General features: G+C 45.5%; 1 non-coding gene across 1 annotated transcript; it reads right to left on the reverse strand.

Moving 5' to 3' along the window:
- Window positions 1-23,387: 23,387 nt before the first annotated feature.
- On the reverse strand, window positions 23,388-23,459 carry TRNAD-GUC (transfer RNA aspartic acid (anticodon GUC)). The gene has a single exon. It is a non-coding gene; the product is annotated as a tRNA-Asp (tRNA).
- Window positions 23,460-24,553: the final 1,094 nt, after the last annotated feature.

A 24,553-nucleotide genomic window follows, 5' to 3' on the forward strand; every position in this document is an offset into this window, starting at 1 on the left:
CCAGGGGAGCAGTCTTTCCAAGGGAAGAATTTCCAGTGGAAAACAGGTCAAGCTGGGAAGCTTGTCGGCAATAGGCATTCTTGAATTTTCTAGCTATTTTCAACGAATATCTTCTTCGAGATCTGCCCGTTTTAGTTCTGTCGGACGACTTAACGGCAGTGGCGTAAGTAAGCCGCTAGGGCGGAACAATGAGCGGCGACGCAATAGCAGAAGCCGCATAAGGTTGCCGCTGAGCGGAAGGCCAGGAACACGCTATATTAGCAGTCTTCGGTCCGGATGTAGCCGATGGAGAAATAGTTTTCCTCTGCAGCTGCGATCTCCATCCGGGAGAAATGTAGTCATCATCGAGAAGTTTTCACAGAAGTGACAAGTCTTTGAGGAGTGCCTCTATTGGACAGGATGGTGTCTCGCCTCAACGAGAGACCTCAAGGATAGTGGTCCAGGTCAAGGGACACTCAAGCTGTAGCTGTGGCCGCCCTTGTGTCACGTTGCGTGTTTTCAGTCGGTCTATGTGTCCCCTCCACTTTCACTCTTTCCGAAGGTGATACAAATACAAAGAACAAAGGGTTCAGGCGATACTCATTGTTCCGGTCTAGTCAAGGATAGCTTGGTATCCAGATCTTCAAGACTTGATCATGCAAGATCCGTAGCCTTTTTTCTCCTATGTGAGGACCTGTTGCAGCAGGGAACGGCCGTGTATCAAGACTTACCGCGGCTGCAGTTGACGGCTGGGTGTTTGTGCGCCATATCCTAGCCCGAGAGGGTATTTCTGGTGATCTCATTTCCGCTTTGCTTCAAGCTAGGAAGGGAGTAACGGTGAAGCTTTACCTCCATTTTTGGAGGGAGTAGGTGTCTTGGTGTGAATCCTGGAAGGCTCCTACGGAAAAATTTCAGCTGTGTCGTTCTTCTCCATTCTTTGCAAGCAGGTGTGGATGCAGGCCTAAAGTTAGGCTCCATTTTTGTACAATTTTCGGCCTTATACATTTTCTTTAAAAAAAGAATCGGACACCTTTCCGGAAGTCCAGACTTTTGTGAAAGGAGTGCTGCACATCCACCCTCTGTTTGTGCCTCCACTGGCAGCGTGGGTCCTTAACGTGGTGTTGCAGTTTCTTATTGTCACAATGGTTGTCACCTTTATGAAAGGTTGTGTTGAAATTTCTCTCTTGGACGGTGGTGATGTTATTGGCCTTGGTGCCTGCAAAGCGCGTGTCAGAAGTGGCTGCTTTGTCTCACAAGAGCCCCTATTTGATCTTCCATGTGGTTAGAGCGAAATTGAGAACTAGGAAAATAGTTCTGTCTAAAAGTGTTTTCTGTGTTTCACAGGACCCTGCCTATTTTATGCCTGTGGTTACTTAAGCATTGGCTGATTCAAAGTCTCTCGAGGTAGTCAGGGCTTTGAATGTTTATGTAGTGTGATTGGGCCGGATTGGGGAAACAGAGGCTCTGTTTGTCCGGTTGGCTCCCTGCACATTTAGGGCACCTGTTTCTATCCAGTCTGCTACACGCTGTATCGGTGATACGATTTGACATACTGGTTCTACGGCTGGATTGCCATTACCGATGTCGGTAGAGACCCATTCTACTAGGAAGATGGGTTCTCCTGGGGCGTCTGCCCAAGGAGTTTCGGCGGTTCAACTTTGCCGAGCAGTTACTTGGTCGGGTTCAAACACTTTTGCTAAGTCATACATGTTTGATACCCTGGCTGAGGAGGACCTCATGTTTGCTCAGTCGGTGCTGCAGAGTCGTCCGCACTCTCCCGCCCGGTCTGGAGCTTTGGTATAAACCCCATGGTCCTTACGGAGTCCCCAGCATCCTCTAGGACGTATGAGAAAAAAGGATTTTAATACCTACCGGTAAATCCTTTTCTCTTAGTCCGTAGAGGATGCTGGGCACCCATCCCAGTGCATACTGTATATGCAGCTTTTGGTTATGGTTACACTCTGGTAGTGTTTCTTTTAGTCAGGCTGTTGCTGACGTTGTTCATGCCATGGCGTGCGGTATCTTCTTAGTGGTTGGGTTGACACACAAGTTGTGTTACATATTTTCTCAGCATATGGCGGTGTATTTTTCATGCCGTTGGCTGGTGTTCTATTGAATACCACGTTCTGCGGCATATTTGAGGTGTGAGCTGGTATGACACTCACCGTGTTTAAACAATAAATTCTTTCCTCGAAATGTCCGTCTCCCTGGGCACAGTTTTCTAACTGGAGTCTGGAGGAGGGGCATAGAGGGAGTAGCCAGTTCACACCCATTCAAAGTCTTATAGTGTGCCCATGTCTCCTGCAGATCCCGTCTATACCCCATGGTCCTTACGGAGTCCCCAGCATCCTCGAGAAAAGGATTTACCGGTAGGTATTAAAATCCTATTTTTTTATATACTTTATACAGTCAAACCTCTGGCACAAACGTTAGTATGACAGGAAAGGCTCTGCCTCACCTGCCTCACCCCACCGCAAGTCCCTGCGTCAAACTCCCCCCCCCCCCCCTCAGTGCTGTGAGACAATAATGCAAACCAATACACCATTCATACTTAGTACTACTTAATAGCATCACCACAAGGAGTGATTCCTGTGCTTTAGTACATTATTCTGAATTTTGCTTAATAGTGTACTAAGGGATCTATTTACCAAGCCTTGGGAAATGATATAAATGGACGGAGACAAAAGTCCCGGCCAAACTGCTTCTACCTGACATGTTACAGGCTGCACGTGAAAAGTGACAGGAGCTGACTGGCTTCTACATTTTCTCCATCCACTTTATTTCTCTCAAAGGCAGTACATACACTCTTAAGTCACTAAAAGTAAAACTCTATTTAGGTTTTTTTTTTTTTGTTGCAAAGGAAATGGTATAAAGTAGCAGATTACGCATAATGATACAGAGCGCATCACACATAAATTACCTCTGTCTTTAGGACAAAAATCTGTTGACATACAGTATTAACTTGGTGCTATCTGTTTTGTGCCCCTTTCTAGGGTCCTAACATTTCTTTATGCAATCCAAATACATGTACTGCTGGACACATATCACTCTCCGTTACAATACAGAGAGAAAAAAGACCATGCTTTCCCTGGGTCTGCCTTTCTTCTCTCTGGAGCCATTGGCATTGGCACTGAGAGTGACTGTTCAAGATATAGGGGGCTCTTCAGAGATGCCTGCAGTTGACCAAAAATCGTAAACAGGCAATTTTTGGTCAACTGCCCATGCGCTGCGGCGTGTAAAAGTGGCGTTAGCTTTAGAATGCTTTGAATAAGCTAAGGAAATCCAACAATTAAGCAGCCCACATAGGTTTCTATGCAGCTGCTGTTGTTGGACATGGAGGGATTGTGAAAAATATTAAGAGATAGCTGCTGCATCCTCTCCTTACATCTTGGGGAATCCTCAGGGTCAGATAAAGGGGCATATGAGCCTGGGGCTGAAAATATTCATGGGTGTATACTGAGAAGGGGAGGAGGTATGGCCAGTGCATTTTTGGTGTCCGGAGTGCCATGTAGGTGCATTCACCCCCTAATCATTAAGTCCCAATGTCTACTTACGTACATAAAAATGAAAAAATTGCATCATTTTGTGAGAAAACTAGAAATCAAATTATAATACTAGTGATTTATGACTGTGTAGCCAGCTAGTCATTATCATGCTGCCATGATGATGGGCCTATTTTTATATACAGGCCTTGAGTTGTATCACCATCTGCCTCAATGTTAATCTGGTTCTGTAATACTTGTCGGAATACCCTGAAAACACCCATTTTATCCTACAATTATTTTGTAAACAAAAAACAAAACAATGCCACTAAATGAGCAGAACCTTGGCACATAATTTACATGTAACAATAGGGGTTAAATGCTGTAGGTTTTCAATATTGCAGATTTCTGAAGATATTGCAGTTTGTTCTTAATGTGGCAATTGTAGCAAAGGCAAAATCTGGCAGATGTTTCCTTTATTAACACTAATTGATTTTGGAAACTCACAACTCAATGCATTTACCTCTAGTTCTATATTTGTATTTTGGATGCTGGATAGTTAGTTACCAATGTATTTTGCTACACTTCAACAGTTAATTATTGCACTTTATATAATAATAAAAATAATGTACAGTGGTCATACTACATTGGCGAGTGTAGTGTCACAGTAGATGTGCTTGCACTGTATTTTGTACATTGATTTTAAACATTCACAACCTTGTTTTCACATCTTTAGTAAATGACGCAGGGCAGCACGAGCGGTGTATTGATTAGCATTACTGCTTCACAATACTGAGGTCATGGGTTCAATTCCCACCATTGCCCTAACTGTGTGGAGTTTGTATATTCTACCCCGTTCGTATAGTTTCCCCACTCCGGGTAATCTGGTTTCCTCCCACAATCCAAAAATATACTGGTAGGTTAACTGGCGCCCAACAAAATTAACCCTAGTGTGAATGTGTGTGCGTGTACATATGGTAGGGAATATAGACTGTAAGCTCCACTGCAGCAGGAACTAATGTGAATGGTCAAATATTCTCTGTAAAGTTATAATAATAACAATATACACACTATGGGGGAGATGTAGTATAGGCGTACGGATGATTACCAAGGCGAAGCAGGAAGCCACATCAACAAGATGTATTAACATCTTGTCTGACGAACTGGGGGAGTAAAAACAGAGCTGTCCCTTCTGTGGAGTTAGGGCAACGACACCTGCCGCTGTAAATATCGATAGCTGCAGGTGTCAGAACGGTCAGCGCAACTGACTGTTCTTACATTGCCCTGTATATTGGAGTGCTATCTTGTACATAGCAACGTCGATATAGACACTGAGCACACACCGCCGCAGTCTTACATGGGGGGACAAATAACGTGCGCTGATAACACTTCTCCACCCTAACGACAATAAATACATCTATCCCTATATTTTATCGTAATACTGTAGATTATTTTGTGATGCCTTAATCCCACTGCACTAAAGGAGGTATTTATGATCTTATAGCAGAAGAAACTTGCTGTACATTATCTGTATCTCTGGGGCAGGCAGTGGTTGCTTGTAGTAACTGAGGCAGAGCAGAGAACACTGAATGGCTCTGTGATGTAATGCTGCACACTGTGACATCATAAGTAGGTCATGTGACCAGCTCAGCAGCTAACCAGCTCAACTGCAAATGTTATTAAATTATGTAACTGCCTTCATTTATTTGAGTCCCACTTACTACCACAAGTAATTCACAATGTAAGAAAAAATTAAATGTGGGGCAGGGTGAGAAACCATAAACATTTAAAACCAGACAAAAAAAAAAAAAAAACATAATTCACAGGTGCTTTGTATTACATAAGGTACAATCAGGGATGTATCTAGGGGTCCGAGTGCCCCCGGTAAAGTCACGTCCGTCCCCCCTTCCTTCACACACACACACACACACACACACACACACACACACACACACACACACACACACGTACATATTTGAAATAAGGGAAGCGTGTCAAAAAAGGAATGTGGCCTTGTGGGGAAGGGGCATGGCCACACAACAGTACTTCCAATTCAAATTACGCCACACAGTATCACATTACATCGCACAGTAGTGTCCATTACTCACATTACAACACACAGTAGTGTCTCTTATTCACATTACGCCACACAGTCATACCCCTATAGAAAACACAGTCTATTCAGGGCATATGGGGAATGCAAATAGAATATGGAAATGTGGACTTGTGCTAATAAATATATTTCTAATTTTATATGGGGAATGCAGTCAAACCACATGTGCCATTAGTATATCTGATCCTGCCATTTGGCACACACATATACACTTACATACATAGTCACACACAAAACACATACATATGATATACAGTAGTCACACATGCAGTATATACAACAAATACCGTCACATACTTACATAGTTACACACTAATACACACATAAATACAGTAGATATTTATATACATACATACATAGTTACACACATACACAAATTCAGTCACAGACACACATACATACAGACAGACTATATAGTGCCCCCCCCACCCCCCACATTGCAGACAGGGTACACTGTATGTACTTTAGTAGCTCATAGTCCTCTCTCCCTGTCCTCCATGTTGCTGTGCTGCCTGGCAGTGAGTGCCATGTAGCCGCACCCCCGTGTTTTCATTCCGCCCACTGCCATAGCCCAATGCACGGCAGTGTAGTCCAGTGCGTCAACCCAGGGACGTGCGGTGAGCTAAATGGCTCAGGAGGCACTGGCTAGCCCCAGAGACTGATTTACATGCAATATATGAGCCAAAGGGTACATCTGGGCATTATACACAGGTGCAGCAGTATGAACTCCTGGAAATTTGTTGAGTTTTGATCAGAGATGTGCACTGTCTCACCTGCCATAGACTTTTTACTCCAGAGCTTTGGCTATAAAAATGATTAGAATAATACAAAGAAGATATTTAAAACAAATTATTTGTATTTCTCATACGTCCTAGAGGATGCTGGGGACTCCGTAAGGACCATCGGGTATAGACGGGATCCACAGGAGACATGGGCACTCTATAAGACTTTGAATGGGTGTGAACTGGCTCCTCCCTCTATGCCCCTCCTCCAGACTCCAGTTAGATTCTGTGCCCAGGAGAGACTGGTCACACACTAGGGGAGCTCTACTGAGTTTCTCTGGAAAGACTTTATGCTAGGTTTTTTATTTTCAGAGAGACCTGCTGGCTATAGGCTCTCTGCTTCGTGGGACTGAGGGGAGAGAAGTTAGACCTTCTTCTGTGAGTTAAAGGCTCTGCTTCTTAGGCTACTGGACACCATTAGCTCCAGAGGGTTTGATCACTTGGTGCTTGTTCCCGGAGCCGCGCCGTCAGCCCCCTCACAGAAGCCAGAAGAAAGAAGCCGGGTGAGTATTGGAAGAAAAGAAGACTTCAGTGACGGCAGAAGACTTCAAGACTCGGAGGTACAGTGCAGCGGTTGCGCTGCGCGCCCTAGCTACCACTCACAAGCGGCACAACAAGGGTGCAGGGCGCAGGGGGGCACCCTGGGCAGCAATATATCTCTTCCTAACACTGGCAAAAGATGTATACAGTGCATAGGCATAAAAAATATTAGCGGGGCTGAAACGCGCCGAGAGGGGACGGGGCTTATCCCTCACAACTCGTTACAGCGCCATTTTCTCCTCATGTCCCCGCCAAAAGCACTGATAGGCAGCTAACAGTGAAAAACGATGGGGGGCACGGTGATTTTAGTGTAAAATAGCAAAATATAGCACTATGGGGGTCATTCCGAGTTGTTCGCCCGCAAGCAGATTTTAGCAGCATTGCACACGCTAGGCCACCGCCCTCTGGGAGCGTATCTTCGCTTAGCAGAATTGCGAACGAAAGATTAGCAGAATTGCGAATATAAATTTCTTAGCAGTTTCTGAGTAGCTCGAGACTTACTCCTACACTGCGATCAGCTCAGTCCGTTTCGTTCCTGGTTTGACGTCACAAACACGCCCTGCGTTCGGCCAGCCACTCTCCCGTTTCTCCAGACACTCCCGCGTTTTATCCTGGCACGCCTGCGTTTTTCCGCACACTCCCAGAAAACGGTCAGTTTCCGCACAGAAACACCCACTTCCTGTCAATTACATTCCGATCACTTCAACGATGGAAATTCTTTGTTCGGACGTGAGTAAATCTACTAAGTTTTGGGCTAAAATACTTAGCGCATGCGCACTGCGTTCCATGCGCATGCGCATTTTCGCCTTAATCGCTCCGTTGCGAAAATCGGGAACGAGCGAACAACTCGGAATGACCCCCTATATACTATAATGTGCGTGTTAGTTAATGAGTTGTAATTGTGTTCTGTGTTTTCCCTGTCAGATATACCCATTATAGCTTTATAGTACACATGTGTCGACATGTGTGAGTGCTCTGCCACAAAATGGCTATGGGAATCCCTCTGTCGGCATTGCCGACTCCTGATGGTACTTGGGTCAGTAGATCAAGTGTCAGCAGGTCGGTAGTTGTATGCTTTTCTAAAAGTATACACTGTATGGGTGACACAGTAGTATGTGGGTGACCTGTCTGCGCCAACTGTTATTACTGGGTGTAAATTAACATGAAGTAAATCACCTATGCCTCTATAGGGTACGGTTCCATAGGCCTGTAGCTCTAGCACAGACGTGGTTTTATTTGTGGGGGAATGATATTAAATTTTTGTGTATATACTTCCCTCGAACCCCTTAGGGTCGCAAGAATGTTATTTTTACCTAGAAACTACTCCCTGTTGTCGGCGAATACTATGTTTTTAGACGACCATAAGGTTTTCTGGTTAGATCCACAACTTGGGCATTCAGTACATGGTCGTACACATTCAGCACACATTAATGTCACTAGGGACCCTACGGCTCTGGACAAAATACTTATATGTATGATATACAGTATATATATAGGATATGTGTGTATATGTGTATTAAAATATGTATATTCATATTACAAGTTCTAATGAATGCTGAAGTAAAGTTATTCCTTCTCATGTACTGGTCGCTCTGTTGATAAAGCTCTAGGTCAGCCGTGACAAGATGGTCTCAGATCCTCATGAGGAGTCCGAGTGTTTATTCTTGGCCCGCCGCGGACAGATTAAAATGAAGGTCGACCCCTGGTCTGCACGGGGCCCTGTCACAATGGATCGTATACAGGAAGCTAAGTGATATTTTACTTACAGTATATGCTTTGATGATTTTTGCATTGCATACGCATGGTGGAGTGCTTGTATTCAGAAATGTTCGGTTACCTTGGCATCCGATAGAATTACCCTAGAGAGAGAGCGGACGTTTCTTAGGTTGGGTCTTCTCTATAACATAGCGGCAGGCTGCCGTGAGACTACAAGAGGGATGGGACTCTTGGGTGCACAAACTACTTCCATGGCTCTCTCGGCTGGGAGGGCGTTGTGGATTCACCAAGGGAATGCTGAAGTAGACTCCAAGGGATACTGGAGTGTCTTCCCTATGAAGGTGTAACCGGGGGTTGGGGATGCCTGGGATAGGTTACTCTCGGCAGATACCACTGGTACGTCTACCTTCTTGAGATAGGTTCCCTCACAACGTTTGATGACGCATTCTTTTGTGGGATGCAGTCATTTTAACAGATTGGATACCGTTCGTTTTTTCCCTTTCTTTGCAGATAGTGGAAGGTGGAAAGGTAAGAGGTCTGCAGCCTTTTCAAGGTTGCAAAAGCAGTTATCATCTTCTATTTCTACCACATCCTACACATGTCGCTGGGTCTATCTTGCTGGAGCCCATTCCGGTGGGAACTCGTCTGGTGCTCTTCAGTCAGTCCTGGTATGGACTTGGACCAGTGAGTTACAAATAGAATCCAAAGGTGGGACATACTGGAGTTCCAGATGATACTGTTAGGGTCTCCTGCTCTGTGATACCACGTCGTCATGGCAACCGGGAGACAAGTGCTAGCGGAGTAACCTGAGTGTAGCTGATACTCCGGTTCGGGTCTTTTGCTGTGCAGTGGTTACAGGCTCTGTGCACGGCAGGGGATCCGGTGCTGGTTTTTGTGCTCACAGTCTGTGAGGTCTGAGTGGGGCGTGGACAGCACCTGCTATATAAACCCTCTTCTCAGGTTAGGCAGATGCTGCTGAATCTTTGTTGGTTAGTCAGTTCCTGAAAGCTAGCTAGTACTGTGTAAACTTTGTATTTGTTTGTTGCTTACTGCAAATAGGCCTTGGGATTTGGTATTACACTCTGCCAATCCAGACCTAGCAGTAAGACTGGAGTCAGTCGTTTAACCTGCTGGGGTTCTTTTGCTACTCTGTGAACCTAGCAAGTTTGCGGCTGTATTCTCAGACTTGCCTGCCAAAATCCTTTCTCACTGTGCAAGGTGTTCAGGTGTCAGTTTAGTGGCAGTAAGCTGAACCAGTGCACTGCAAGTGAGGACTAGGATTGTGGAGACTCTCCTTGTGTCTATTATTCCATCTCTGACCAAGGAGTTTACTGCCACACCCGTTGGTAACCCTTTAGGGTTTTGCTGTTGCCCTTAGCAACAGCATTTCGGGTTCTCTACGTATTAAATCACTACATCTTGCTTCTTTCCATCTGAGCATTCCTAATATTAGGGAGACACCCAGTTTCTTAGCCTTTGGGCTTCTCTGTTCACTTTGTGTTTATTTTGTTACCCTATCACCTTCTGTGTATATAATGTCATATTCCCCAGTCTGTCTGTGAGTTCATTTGTTTTGCATCCCTCACCGTTCAGACACCAGTACTTTCCTGCTGGCACTGGTGTGCATAACATATTCAGCAGCCTAATACTCCTGTTGAAATTTTGTGGGAATATGGAGCATACCCCTCAAAATACTTTGCAACAGGTGGTCGATCAGGTGCAGGTCCTGACTCGACAATTTAATGATTTGTCTATTAAAATGCACACCTTGCAGGCCGCTGGCGGAGCTCCCGCAGCAGCAGTACCTTCAGGGGTTAAGGAGCCGAAAGTAAATCTCCCGGATCATTTTTCTGGAGATCGCTCGCAGTTCTTTTGTTTCAAGGAGAGCTGCAAGCTATATTTTCAGCTTAGGCCTCAGTCTTCTGGGTCGGAGATTCAGCGGGTGGGCATAGTGATTTCCTTGCTACAAGGAGACCCACAGGTCTGGGCATATGGGTTGCAGCCTGACTGTCCGTCGCTTAAAAGTGTTGATGCTTTTTTCTGGCACTGGGCATGTTGTATGATGACCCTGACAAGACGGCCTCAGCCGAGGCTCAGATTTCGATCCTTAAGCAAGGGCGAAGGCCAGTTGAGGTTTATTGTACGGAGTTTCGGAGGTTGGCCCATGATACCCAGTGGAATGACCCAGCCCTGAGACACCAGTACCGAAGAGGTCTTTCTAACCAGTTAAAAGACCAACTGGTACAATATCCCTTGCCTGATAGCTTGGATCAGCTCATGCAGTTATCCATTCGGGTGGATAGACGGCTGAGAGAGCGCAGGCTTGAAAGGGAGACCGAGGTTTCCTTCTTTCCCAAGGGAACCTCAGACTCTGAGGAATTTTCCGAGGAGCCTATGCAGATTGGGGCTACCCGCCTCTCCTCGCGTGAGAAGACGCGGAGGAGACAGCAGGGGTTATGTTTGTACTGTAGGAATAAAGGTCATGTGGTAGTATCATGCCCAGAAAAGCCGGAAAACTTCAGGGCCTAAGGGTGATGGGAAATATCCTGTCAGGCCAGAAGTCAGAATTTCCCAAGAAGACTTTTATCATTCCGGTGACCTTGAAGATCCTCGGTCAAACTGTCAAGACTGAGGCGTTTGTGGACAGTGGGGCCGACGGGGTTTTTATGGACCGCCAATTCGCCCTGAAACACTCTGTTCCCTTAGTACCCTTGGCATCGGAAATTGAGATTTGTGGGTTAAACGGGGAACCATTATCCCAGGGTAAAATAACCTCTTGCACTAGCCAGATTTCTTTGTCTATTGGAGCCACACACTCTGAAAAATTGTCCTTTTATGTGACTGTCTGTACTTTTGCCCCATTGGTGTTGGGGTTACCCTGGTTAAGGGCCCACAATCCTCAATTTGACTGGGTCTCTGGAGAGATTCTTAGTTGGGGTACTGATTGTTTCAGGAGTTGCTTGAGCCTTCCAGTCAGGCTTTCGCAGCTAAATTTGCCAGGATTGCCAGGATGTTATGCAGATTTTGCGGACGTGTTCTCCAAAAGAGTTGCAGAGGTACTACCTCCCCATCGCCCCTATGACTGTGCCATTGATTTGTTGCCGAATGCTAAGCTTCCCAAGAGTAGGTTGTACTCCCTGTCACGTCCTGAGACTCAGGCTATGGCAGAGTACATTCAGGAGAACTTGGCTAAGGGATTTATCAGACCTTCACAGTCTCCAGTTGGGTCGGGGTTCTTCTTCGTGGGTAAAAAGGACGGTTCGTTGCGACCCTGCATCGACTTCAGGGAATTGAACCGTATCACGATTAAAAACTCATACCCACTGCCTCTCATTTCGGTCTTGTTTGACCAGCTTCGTACTGCCACCATTTTTTCTAAGATTGACCTACGCGGTGCGTACAATCTAATCCGAATAAGAGAGGGGGATGAATGGAAGACTGCCCTTTAATACCCGCTCAGGGCATTATGAATATTTGGTGATGCCTTTTGGGCTCTGTAATGCCCCGGCAGTCTTCCAGGACTTCATGAACGATGTGCTCAGGGAATATTTGGATAGATTCTTAGTTGTATACTTAGATGACATCCTAATCTTCTCCCATTCCCTGGAGGAACATCGGAAGCATGTACGCTTAGTCCTCCAGAAACTCAGAGACCACCGGCTTGGGGCGAAGCTGGAGAAGTGCGAATTTGAAGTTCAGCAAATCACATTTCTAGGATATATTATCTCCCCAGAAGGTTTCCAAATGGAGGGTTCCAAGGTACAGGCAGCCCTGGATTGGGTGCAGCCCACTAGTTTGAAGGCGCTTCAGCGTTTTCTGGGCTTTGCAAATTTTTATAGACGATTTATCGCTGGATTTTCGTCTATAGTGGCGCCCTTGGTGGCACTCACTAAGAAAGGGGCGGATGTTGCTCACTGGTCTTGTGAGGCCAAAGCGGCTTTTGCCCGTCTCAAAAGGGCATTTGTCTTGGCCAAGGTGCTGCGACACCCAGATCCAGAGCGTCCTTTTGTGGTGGAGGTGGATGCCTCTGAGATGGGTATTGGGGCAGTGCTCTCTCAGATGGGGGTGTCTGATAATCGCCTTCATCCCTGTGCTTACTTTTCCCGTAAATTTTCGCCTGCCGAGATGAATTATGACGTGGGTAACCGGGAATTGTTGGCTATTAAGGATGCACTCGAGGAGTGGAGACACTGGCTTGAGGGGGCTAAGTTTGTGGTCTCAATTCTCACCGACCATAAGAATTTGGCATATTTAGAGTCAGTGAAGCACCTCAATGTCAGGCAGGCACGATGGGCTTTGTTTTTTGCTCGCTTTCATTTTTTGATAACATATCGCCCTGGGTCAAAAAACATCAAGGCTGATGCGCTCTCGCGGAGTTTTGCTCCAATCCAGGAGACCACGAGGAGCCATTGCCCATTGTGTCCCCATCATGTATTAAAGTGGGCATTACCCAGGACCTCTTGTCATTAGTCCTTAGAGCACAGGAGCAGGCTCCTCCAGACCTTCCGGTAGGTCTTTTGTTTGTGCCTCCTAGGTTAAGACAGCGAGTGTTCCTGGAATTCCATGCCAAGAAGTCGGCAGGTCAACCGGGTATTGCCAGAACTCGGGAGTTGCTATCTAGGGCGGTGTGGTGGCCCTCGGTGGCTAGGGATGTGGATCAGTGGGTTCGGGCATGTGACATCTGTGCCCGAAATAAGACTCCTAGAGGGGTTCCTGTTGGCCCATTACATCCACTCTCTATTCCATCTAAGCCATGGACCCACATTTCAATGGATTTTGTGGTGGACTTGCCCAAATCCTCTGGGATGACAGCCATCTGGGTTGTCGTTGACAGGTTTTCGAAGATGGCGCACTTCGTTCCATTGGTTGGGCTGCCATCGGCCAGACGCCTGTCTGAATTATTTATGCTGCATGTTGTGCACCTCCACGGGTTTCCACTTGATGTGGTCTCTGACCGCGGATCCCAGTTTGTGGCCAAATTCTGGAGGGCATTTTGTTCCGATCTCCATATTTCTGTCAGCTTGTCGTCAGGCTACCATCCGCAGTCTAATGGGCAGACTGAAAGGGTGAACCAGTCCTTGGAGCAGTTCCTCAGGTGTTATGTCTCCAAGTGTCAGACTGACTGGGTGGCTCATCTGTCCATGGCGGAGTTTGCCTATAACAACGCGGCTCACTCTGCTACAGGGATCTCTCCCTTCCTTTGTGTGTATGGGCATCATCATAAGGCCAATTCTTTTGACCCCCTGGACTCCACGCCTGGTGGTTCCTCTGTGGTTTCGGTCCTTAGAGGTATTTGGAGGAAAGTGAAGAAAGCCCTTGTGTCTGTGTCATTAGTGACCAAAAGGGTTTTTGATAAGCGGAAAAGACCCTGCAGCTTCAAATTAGGGGACTTCGTCTGGTTGTCTACCAAGAATTTGAAGTTGAGACAGCCATCTCATAAGTTAGGCCCCCGGTTCATCGGTCCTTATAAGATCACTAGGGTTATCAATCCGGTGGCATTTCAGTTAGATCTACCCCGTTCTTTGGGTATCAATAAAACATTTCATTGTTCCCTTTTAAAACGGGCGATTAGTAATCCTTCTTCCAGTGGAAGACCTTCCCCTCTTCTAATACGTGGCCAGAGGGAGTTTGTTGTTGAAAGGATTCTTGACTCCAAGATGGTTCGGGGTCGGCTGTCATTTTTGGTGCACTGGAAGGGGTATGGCCCGGAGGAGCGGTCGTGGGTGCGCAGTTGTGATCTTCATGCCCCCAGACTGATAAGCTCTTTCTTCTCGCAGTTCCCCGATAAACCCAGTGGTAGGGGTTCTTTGACCCCTCGTCAGAGGGGGGGTACTGTTAGGGTCTCCTGCTCTGTGCTGCCACGTCGTCATGGCAACCGGGAGGCAAGTGCTAGTGGAGTAACCTGAGCGTAGCTGATACTCCGGTTCGGGTCTTTTGCTGTGCAGTGGTTACAGGCTCTGTGCACAGCAGGGGATCCGGTGCTGGTTTTTGTGCTCACAGTCTGTGAGGTCTGAGTGGGGCGTGGACAGCACCTGCTATATAAACCCTCTTCTCAGGTTAGGCAGATGCTGCTGAATCTTTGTTGGTTAGTCAGTGCCTGAAAGCTAGCTAGTACTGTGTAAACTTTGTATTTGTTTGTTGCTTACTGCAAATAGGCCTTGGGATTTGGTATTACACTCTGCCAAACCAGACCTAGCAGTAAGACTGGAGTCAGTCGTTTAACCTGCTGGGGTTCTTTTGCTACTCTGTGAACCTAGCAAGTTTGCGGCTGTATTCTCAGACTTGTCTGCCAAAATCCTTTCTCACTGTGCAATGTGTTCAGTTGTCAGTTTAGTGGCAGTAAGCTGAACCAGTGCACTGCAAGTGAGGACTAGGATTGTGGAGACTCTCCTTGTGTCTATTATTCCATCTCTGACCAAGGAGTTTACTGCCACACCCATTGGTAACCCTTTAGGGTTTTGCTGTTGCCCTTAGCAACAGCATTTCGGGTTCTCTACGTATTAAATCACTACATCTTGCTTCTTTCCATCTGAGCATTCCTAATATTAGGGAGACACCCAGTTTCTTAGCCTTTGGGCTTCTCTGTTCACTTTGTGTTTATTTTGTTACCCTATCACCTTCTGTATATATATAATGTCATATTCCCCAGTCTGTCTGTGAGTTCATTTGTTTTGCATCCCTCACCGTTCAGACACCAGTACATTCCTGCTGGCACTGGTGTGCATAACAGATACCCCGCTTGGTTTTTTCAGATAGATCTTACCGTTTCTCCTCTCGAGGGGGAGGTAGTATGCGACGCCATACCAGAGTTGCGTCGGGATCAGGACTTTGTCCTGCTGTCCCTGTCGTAAAAAAAAAAAAAAAAGGGTCTTCTACTTAAGAGGTTGACCTGCAAAGTGGAATCTCTCAGGCCTGGGATTTCCAACACGTATAATTAGAATTTAAGGGCGGTTTCATCCGCATTAAGCTTACCTGGTTTTGCTATCCAGAATTGTCTTTGCCATTTCACCGAAGTGATGGCAGGATGATGGGTTTCCTTCGATAGTAAGAGCCATTATTGTTATGTACTGAGACGCTCTCCTGACTACGGCGAGGTCCAGAAACAAGTGGTGCAAATCGTGGTTTCTCTCTGACAGTTCTTCAACACAGAGAATCACTGTTGATCCCAACAACGCAGATGTCTGTGGTGGGTATAAGATTAGTTACTGAACTGTTCATAGTTTGTTTTTTCTTGCGGAAGGAGATCTGAGGATCCAGAGTCGGATCAGATTTGCAGTGACAAGCCGTCAATATGTTCCGTTGCTTAAGAAGGTGGTTGCGGCCTACGACACCTTTTCGGTGAGCAGGTCAAATGACAAGGTTTCACGGGACCAGTTGGACATGTGGTCTGGTTCTCACCTGCACATGCACCGGAAAATAATCCTAAGAACAGAGATATCGCTCCTGTGGTGTCTGCATTCTCACCTCTTAGAGGGTCGAAGGTTCGCGATCCAGGTTTAGATCATGGTGTCCATACATGCAGGTCTCCAGCGGAGCAGTCTTTCCAAGGGAAGAATTTCCAGGGGGAAAAAGGTCAAGCTGGGAAGCTTGTTGGCAATAGGCATTCTTGAATTTTCTAGCTATTTTCAACGAATATCTTCTTCGAGATCTGCCCGTTTTAGTTCTGTCGGACGACTTAACGGCAGTGGCGTAAGTAAGCCGCTAGGGCGGAACAATGAGCGGCGACGCAATAGCAGAAGCCGCATAAGGTTGCCGCTGAGCGGAAGGCCAGGAACACGCTATATTAGCAGTCTTCGGTCCGGATGTAGCCGATGGAGAAATAGTTTTCCTCTGCAGCTGCGATCTCCATCCGGGAGAAATGTAGTCGTCATCGAGAAGTTTTCACAGAAGTGACAAGTCTTTGAGGAGTGCCTCTATTGGACAGGATGGTGTCTCGCCTCAATGAGAGACCTCAAGGATAGTGGTCCAGGTCAAGGGACACTCAAGCTGTAGCTGTGGCCGCCCTTGTGTCACCTTGGGTGTTTTCAGTCGGTCTATGTGTCCCCTCCACTTTCACTCTTTCCGAAGGTGATACAAATACAAAGAACAAAGGGTTCAGGCGATACTCATTGTTCCGGTCTAGTCAAGGATAGCTTGGTATCCAGATCTTCAAGACTTGATCATGGAAGATCCGTAGCCTTTTTTCTCCTACGTGAGGACCTGTTGCAGCAGGGACCGGCCGTGTATCAAGACTTACCGCAGCTGCAGTTGACGGCTGGGTGTTTGTGCGCCATATCCTAGCCCGAGAGGGTATTTCTGGTGATGTCATTTCCGCTTTGCTTCAAGCTAGGAAGGGAGTAACGGTGAAGCTTTACCTCCATTTTTGGAGGGAGTAGGTGTCTTGGTGTGAATCCTGGAAGGCTCCTACGGAAAAATTTCAGCTAGGTCGTTCTTCTCCATTCTTTGCAAGCAGGTGTGGATGCAGGCCTAAAGTTAGGCTTCATTTTTGTACAATTTTCGGCCTTATACATTTTCTTTAAAAAAAGAATCGGACACCTTTCCGGAAGTCCAGACTTTTGTGAAAGGAGTGCTGCACATCCACCCTCTGTTTGTGCCTCCACTGGCAGCGTGGGTCCTTAACGTGGTGTTGCAGTTTCTTATTGTCACAATGGTTGTCACCTTTATGAAAGGTTGTGTTGAAATTTCTCTCTTGGACAGTGGTCATGTTATTGGCCTTGGTGCCTGCAAAGCGCGTGTCAGAAGTGGCTGCTTTGTCTCACGAGAGCCCCTATTTGATCTTCCATGTGGTTAGAGCGAAATTGAGAACTAGGAAAATAGTTCTGTCTAAAAGTGTTTTCTGTGTTTCACAGGACCCTGCCTATTTTATGCCTGTGGTTACTTAAGCATTGGCTGATTCAAAGTCTCTCGAGGTAGTCAGGGCTTTGAATGTTTATGTAGTGTGATTGGGCCGGATTGGGGAAATAGAGGCTCTGTTTGTCCGGTTGGCTCCCTGCACATTTAGGGTGCCTGTTTCTATCCAGTCTGCTACACGCTGTATCGGTGATACGATTTGACATACTGGTTCTACGGCTGGATTGCCGTTACCGATGTCGGTAGAGACCCATTCTACTAGGAAGATGGGTACTCCTGGGGCGTCTGCCCGAGGAGTTTCGGCGGTTCAACTTTGCCGAGCAGTTACTTGGTCGGGTTCAAACACTTTTGCTAAGTCATACATGTTTGATACCCTGGCTGAAGAGGACCTTATGTTTGCTCAATCGGTGCTACAGAGTCGTCCGCACTCTCCCGCCCGGTCTGGAGCTTTGGTATAAACCCCATCGTCCTTACGGAGTCCCCAGCATCCTCTAGGACGTATGAGAAAAAAGGATTTTAATACCTACCGGTAAATCATTTTCTCTTAGTCCGTAGAGGATGCTGGGCACCCATCCCAGTGCATACTGTATATGCAGCTTTTGGTTATGGTTACACTCTGGTAGTGTTTCTTTTAGTCAGGCTGTTGCTGACGTTGTTCATGCCATGGCGTGCGGTATCTTCTTAGTGGTTGGGTTGACACACAAGTTGTGTTACATATTTTCTCAGCATATGGCGGTGTACTTTTCATGCCGTTGGCTGGTGTTCTATTGAATACCACGTTCTGCGGCATATTTGAGGTGTGAGCTGGTATGACACTCACCGTGTTTAAACAATAAATTCTTTCCTTGAAATGTCCGTCTCCCTGGGCACAGTTTTCTAACTGGAGTCTGGAGGAGGGGCATAGAGGGAGGAGCCAGTTCACACCCATTCAAAGTCTTATAGTGTGCCCATGTCTCCTGCAGATCCCGTCTATACCCCATGGTCCTTACGGAGTCCCCAGCATCCTCTACGGACTAAGAGAAAAGGATTCACCGGTAGGTATTAAAATCCTATTTTTTCATATACTTTATACAGTCAAACCTCTGGCACAAACGTTAGTATGACAGGAAAGGCTCTGCCTCACCTGCCTCACCCCACCGCAAGTCACTGCGTCAACCCCCCCCCCTCAGTGCTGTGAGACAATAATGCAAACCAATACACCATTCATACTTAGTACTACTTAATAGCATCACCACAAGGAGTGATTCCTGTGTTTTAGTACATTATCTGAATTTTGCTTAATAGTGTACTGAGGGATCTATTTACCAAGCCTTGGGAAAAGATATAAATGGACGGAGACAATAGTCCCGGCCAATCTGCTTCTACCTGACATGTTACAGGCTGCATGTGAAAAGTGACAGGAGCTGACTGGCTTCTACATTTTCTCCATCCACTTTATTTCTCTCAAAGGCAGTACATACACTCTTAAGTCACTAAAAGTAAAACTCTATTTAGGTTTTGGGTTTTTTTGTTGCAAAGGAAATGGTATAAAGTAGCAGATTACGCATAATGATACAGAGCGCATCACACATAAATTACCTCTGTCTTTAGGACAAAAATCTGTTGACATACAGTATTAACTTGGTGCTATCTGTTTTGTGCCCCTTTCTAGGGTCCTAACATTTCTTTATGTAATCCAAATACATGTACTGCTGGACACATATCACTCTCCGTTACAATACAGAGAGAAAAAAGACCATGCTTTCCCTGGGTCTGCCTTTCTTCTCTCTGGAGCCATTGGCATTGGCACTCAGAGTGACTGTTCAAGATATAGGGGGCTCTTCAGAGATGCCTGCAGTTGACCAAAAATCGTAAACAGGCAATTTTTGGTCAACTGCCCATGCGCTGCGGCGTGTAAAAGTGGTGTTAGCTTTAGAATGCTTTGAATAAGCTAAGGAAATCCAACAATTAAGCAGCCCACATAGGTTTCTATGCAGCTGCTCTTGTTGTTGGACATGGAGGGATTGTGAAAAATATTAAGAGATAGCTGCTGCAGCCCCTCCTTACATCTTGGGGAATCCTCAGGGTCAGATAAAGGGGCATATGAGCCTGGGGCTGTAAAATGTTCACAGGAGTATACTGAGAAGGGGAGGAGGTATGGCCAGTGCATATTTGGTGTCCCCAGTGCCATGTAGGTGCATACACCCCCTAATCATTAAGTCCCAATGTCTACTTGTAACTATTCAATACTAAATAGGTTCTTAGTGTTAATATACTGTTATTCTTTGTCAACTGTACCTTAACTCTTCAATGTCCTAATCTTCAAGGAGTAAAGATCGAGTAATACACTATAGACAGCAGTATTATATATATTTACAAGAAAAGGAAAAGACCCTCTTCCATTTATTACTCACAGGGTTCACAGATAAGTTACTGAGCATTAAAACATCGGAAATATCAATTCTTACAATTAGTTGAACAATTTGTTTCTCAACATCAGTCAATCATACACTGACCAGATAAAGATAATTTATTTGACAGCAACCGATGATCTTAGCTGTTGTTTTTCTCTCTTGAAATGGGTAAAAAGGGTTAATATATTATGCATATTAATATCAACAAACCAACATTTGATTTATATAATTATTGTTTTAAACTGAAATCTTAAGCAGCCTTATATAGTGAAATACCTTCTACTTTCATTACTCTAACTATTTCAGGAATTATAACAATGTATATCACCTCCCTTCTAATGTCTAAACTGCGCAGGGATAATTGGCCATTACGTTGGTGCACATGAAGTCTCTTTGAAATAAATCCCTGACGAGTAAGGCGCCGTTTGCTGACTCCGGTTTTTTTTCTATTTCTCCCAACTTTCTCACTAAGTAAATACTTTTGTGGACTTCTGTTGCTGCCTGTAATGTAAGACGTTTCTATTTCTCAAAATATCGGATAAAACAGAATGAATCCAAATCCCTGCAGATGATGATTAAAAATATATGCTGTATCAATAAGCTTGCGGTTAACTTTTCTTGTTTCTCCTTAGCTTTGCTAAATAGTATTATAAGAATGCGCATTAAGTAAATTGGGGAATGTAACGTGGATTAACTCTTCTCTTGTTATCTAATTGCAGTGAACAGAGGAGTCTCTTTAGATCTGATACAAATGATGAGGTGATCTGCCTGTTAAGTACTGTTTCTGCGTGGTATCTGAGGTAAGACTGACTTTAAGCGTTATTAAAATAACAGTTTTCTTCAATTAACTGTTTCCTTGAAATTGACATTAGTGTAGGCCCTTAATACTCCTTTAGTAACTCGAACTCTTCACAATTTGTGAGTATACAACAGTCCTGCATCAATTATGAGGTAATGTAATATCATATGTCCCCTTCAGTGTGAGTCTACAGCTGGACAGTCTTTAGCAAAGCACTGCACTAAAAACCCCTTCACTGTAAGGCCCTTGCTGTGTCAGTCTCTATACCGGCCCACCCCTCACCATGTATGGGAAGATGGGAACCGCCTACCGTCCTCTCCTCTCTTTCACCGAGGTGTCACTCACGGTTACCGAGTCCTCCTCCGGAGTGAGATTGGTGAACTGCTCTTTGCCGCCTCCCGAAGGGCGTCCCTTGGAGGACGGTCTATACTTGCTCTGCAGCCGCCGCCCGCCTCTTCCTGAATGTCCGCTATCGCGGGTTGCTTACCGGAGCCGTGCAGACCTTACTGGAGACGGGACTCACGTAAGTATCTTTTAACCTTGCAGGGTCTCGGGCATCCGCCGCGGCTCTCTCTTTTCCTTTGCTCGTCCTCACACACCAGCCCGCAGTCCGTACTCCTCTCTTCTTTGCCTCAGAACTCCCCAACCGTCGCTCCTCTCCTCCTTTTTAACAGCTTCCCCTGGGTTCCCGGATCAGTCCCGCTCACCCCACGCGCCGGCTCCTCTCATTGTAGTGGCGCTCAGAGTTCCCCCATAATTCTTTCAGTGGGCAAGTCCAGGGGCCACGAGCCCATAATTTTTCTGAGCTCTTAACTGTTCCGCCCAGACCATTGTCCTCCATGAGGGTGATATATATAGGTTATATAAGTCTTTGCTCTCTATGAGAGTATTATGCATTCTTAACAACATTTACCACTAAGTGGCCTTAATAATAAAGAAACCACATAAACTTTACTTAATCACTCCCATAGCCATTTAATTAATATATATGCGACTACATATGGTATTACTGTACTAGTGCAGGGTATTACACACATCCCGGCTTTAACTATGCGTGTCCTCACGCATAACCTCAAATAATTAATGTCCTATTGGTCTAAATAGTCCTAACACAAAAATGAGTAGGGTAGAGGATTATAATATATATGACCACATTTAACATCTATACCTAGAAGGTAGGATGCCCTGTGTACTTCTCTCTGACCTTCTCAGTATAGTGCTGGATTCAGTAATACTTTCGTCAGCTTTACTATCTACTATCACATTAGGCAATGGGAAATGAAAATCCTGGACATGGTCACTATCTTTTTCAGTATCAGCAGATGATATTTTCCTTGTAATAGGAACTATGCCAGGAGAAACGGGGACCAACACAGGCCAGAATAGCTTCATCATACCCTTCAAGGAATCGTCGGGCATGGATATGGGGAAGGTGCTCCCTCTCTCTGCCTCTACATCATCATTCTTTTCACTAGAGACTGGAGGCATGCATTTTTTTAATTGGTTACGATGCACTACTAATGAATAATGTCCATTGTCTTTTGTTATCTGATAGACTGCAACCTCGGGTCGCGGAATTTTTGTTATTTGGTATGGTGTTGTCTCCCAATGATTATCTAACTTGCTGTGGCGGTGATTGTTTTTCTTCAGGACCCAATCACCTATATTCAGAGGCTCGGCTAAAGCATTCTTATTATAATATTTGGCCTGTCGCTCTCGCACTTGGTCCATTCTCCGGTTAACAATTGTCTGTGCAGTCTTTAGGCGTTGCTGATGCTCTTTTACCCAATCCGTACGAGGAATTATTTCTTGAGAAACTTCTTGAGGTACATCCAATTTCAAATCTGCAGGCAACTTGCCCTCCCGACCAAACAGTAAATAAAATGGAGTATATCCAGTAGAGCTATGTTCCGTATTATTATAAAGGAAGATGACCTCTGAGAGTAGGGTTGGCCATTCCTGACGCTCCGGTGATGGAATGGATCTTAACATGCTAATCAGCGACTGATTCATTCTTTCACATAACCCATTGCATTGGGGATGATAGGCGGTCGTTCTCAACTTCTTACACCCGTATAGCGTACATAGTTCTTGAAACAGAAGTGACTCAAAAGCGGGTCCCTGATCAGTTAATATGTTCTCTGGGTACCCGTAGGGACGCACAAAGGCCCTCCAAAGCAGTTCGGCAGTGGTTTTTGCTGACAGGTCACGTACTGGAAGAGCTACAGCAAATTTTGAGTAATGATCTATGATCGTAAGAGCATATTGATATCCCGTTCGGCTAGGCTCCAATTTAATATGATCAAGGGCCACGAGTTCCAGTGGATGGGTAGTCACTATGGGGTGAAGAGGAGCTTTCTGAGTATCGGAAGCTTGCTTACGCAATAGGCAAATTGAACAACTGGCGCACCATCTTAATATATATTCTCGCATTCCTATCCAGAAGAACCTCTTTCGCAATTGGGCTTCCAATTTTTTAGCTCCGAAATGTCCGAAATGTGTTACAGCATGAGCCAATTTTAAGAGGATGATATGCAAATATTATAATGCACAAAAACAGTACATGCCATGCTAGATAAAAGCAAGGGGTGATACCCAAACTAAAAATGACGCTATGCAATTGGTGTTTCTGGATCTTTCTTATGCTCTCAAAATCAAGTGGTATATTTTTCACGCTACAATTGGATTCGGACTTTGATTCTCCATAACCTTGAGCAACGAATCTCTAATGTTCTCCCCGTCGGGGAATCGAACCCCGGTCTCCCGCGTGACAGGCGGGGATACTCACCACTATACTAACGAGGACTAACTTGTTGCATCTGCAGGCAAAATTGGAGCTGAAAATACACCCAAAAACATGTCAGGGTGAGGTCTCGAGATGCGTCTGTGTCATTGGCCACAGAGATTATGTGCTACATGTTATCAAGCTAACATAAAACCCTAAATAAGAAGCAGATAAAAAGATTTATTTTTGTCTCAGCTGAAACAAAGACTACAATACCACTTTGCAAAAAAGATAGTCATATCAATTAAAAACCTTTTTCTGTTATCCTCTACTGGTCGGTCATGGCCAGGAAGCTTACATGATATCGGTCTAACTATCTCACTTAAGCCCATTACCCACGGGCCGATTAAGGAGAGATGTGTGCTGAGCGAACCGCTCAGCACACATCTCTCCTGCCGCTCAGCACAGCGCGATCTGTGCTGAGCGTGCGGGGGAGACGGGGGGGCTGCTCACTTCACCCAGCGGGTGAAGTGAGCGACCCGCTAGATTGGCCTGCATGAAGGCCAATCTAGCAGCAGCGATAGCGATGTGCGGGGCCGCGCATCGCTATCGCTGAGGGGGCTACACACGGAGCGATCATGCTGATATTCTAAGCAATCTAGTCAGATTGCTTAGAATATCGCTCCGTGAGTACCCCCCTTTACTATACAGTTACTCCCTTTGAAAGTAGGGGATGCAAGTCCAGTTTAGCCTGCAATCCATAGGAAAAGACACTTCTCTCTCAGGCTATACTCTGTAGGCATACAATAGTTTCAGCTTTGCTTCATTGATGTGATGTCATAATCAGGTTTAGCTCACAAGAGACTTGTCCACTATATATCTGTCTCCTGTGTTACAGCATGAGCCAATTTTAAGAGGATGATATGCAAATATTGTAATGCACAAAAACAGTACATGCCATGCTAGATAAAAGCAAAGGGTGATACCCAAACTAAAAATGACGCTATGCAATTGGTGTTTCTGGATCTTTCTTATGCTCTCAAAATCAAGTGGTATATTTTTCACGCTACAATTGGATTCGGACTTTGATTCTCCATAACCTTGAGCAATGAATCTCTGAACCTGATAAAAACTTGCAACTTTCTCCCTGTCGGGGAATCGAACCCCAGTCTCC

This window comes from Pseudophryne corroboree, chromosome 11 (assembly GCF_028390025.1).
Source record: "Pseudophryne corroboree isolate aPseCor3 chromosome 11, aPseCor3.hap2, whole genome shotgun sequence".
NCBI classification, from domain to species: domain Eukaryota; kingdom Metazoa; phylum Chordata; class Amphibia; order Anura; family Myobatrachidae; genus Pseudophryne; species Pseudophryne corroboree.